This window comes from Myotis brandtii, unplaced genomic scaffold, assembly GCF_000412655.1.
Source record: "Myotis brandtii unplaced genomic scaffold, ASM41265v1 scaffold11958, whole genome shotgun sequence".
In the NCBI taxonomy this organism is placed as follows: Eukaryota; Metazoa; Chordata; class Mammalia; order Chiroptera; family Vespertilionidae; genus Myotis; species Myotis brandtii.
In genome coordinates, this window is record NW_005354161.1 from 4116 (window position 1) to 5131 (window position 1016).

Below are 1016 nucleotides of genomic sequence, written 5' to 3' on the forward strand. Positions count from 1 at the left end.
TATGAGCTGTACAAGTACACGTGCCAGGAGTTGCAGCGACTCATGGCCGAGATCCTGGACCTGAAGGGCAGGGGAGGCAAGGATGCGGCAGTTGAGATTGAAGATCGCAGGATCCTGAGCTGTGTTCATTTCATGACTCTAAAGAAGCTAAACCGATTAGCCCACGTCAGGGTGAAGAAAGGACGAGATCAGACCCATGAGGCCAAGCAGAAAGTAGACGCCTGTCACCTGCAGCTCCAGAACCTGTTGTATGAGCTGATGCACCTGCAGAAGGAGATCACTACATGTCTGGAGTTCAAGTCAAAGCATGAAGAAATTGATCTGGTCAGTGTAAAGGAGTTTTATCAAGAGGCTCCTCCAGATATCAGCAAGGCTGAGATCACCATGGGAGACCCTCACCAGCAAACCCTTGCACGTCTAGATGGGAGCTGGAGCAGTGGAAAATGTTGGTGGAGAAGTACCGAGAGTCCCTCTCCAACGAGGAGAAGATCCTTAAGGAGACTGAAGTGAAGAAGGAATACCTGCCCAGCCTCCAGCCTCGCCTGAACAGCATCATGCTTGCTTCCCTCCCGGTGCAAGAGTACCTGTTCATGCCTTTTGACCAGGCTCACAAACAATATGAGACGGCCAGACACCTGCCGCCTCCCCTCTATGTCCTCTTTGTCCAGGCCACGGCGTATGGGCAGGCCTGTGATAAAACACTGTCTGTGGTGATCAAAGGCAGTGTGGACGAAGCCAAGGACCTGTTTAAACCTCACGAGGAATCCCAAGATGACCAGAGCGACTCGGATGCCAAGGAAGAGCAGACCACGAAACGCTGGCGACCCACACTGGGAGTCCAGTTGGATGACAAACGCAAGGAGATGCTGAAAACGCACCCGCTGTCTGTCATGCTGGACCTGAAGTGCAAAGATGACAGTGTGCTTCACCTGACCTTTTACTATCTCATGAACCTCAATATCATGACAGTAAAAGGCAAAGTGACAACTGCCACGGAGTTGATCACCCCCATCAGT

General features: G+C 51.8%; 1 pseudogene; it reads left to right on the top strand.

Moving 5' to 3' along the window:
* Positions 1-6: 6 nt before the first annotated feature.
* LOC102238824 lies at positions 7-1013 on the top strand (annotated as a pseudogene).
* Positions 1014-1016: the final 3 nt, after the last annotated feature.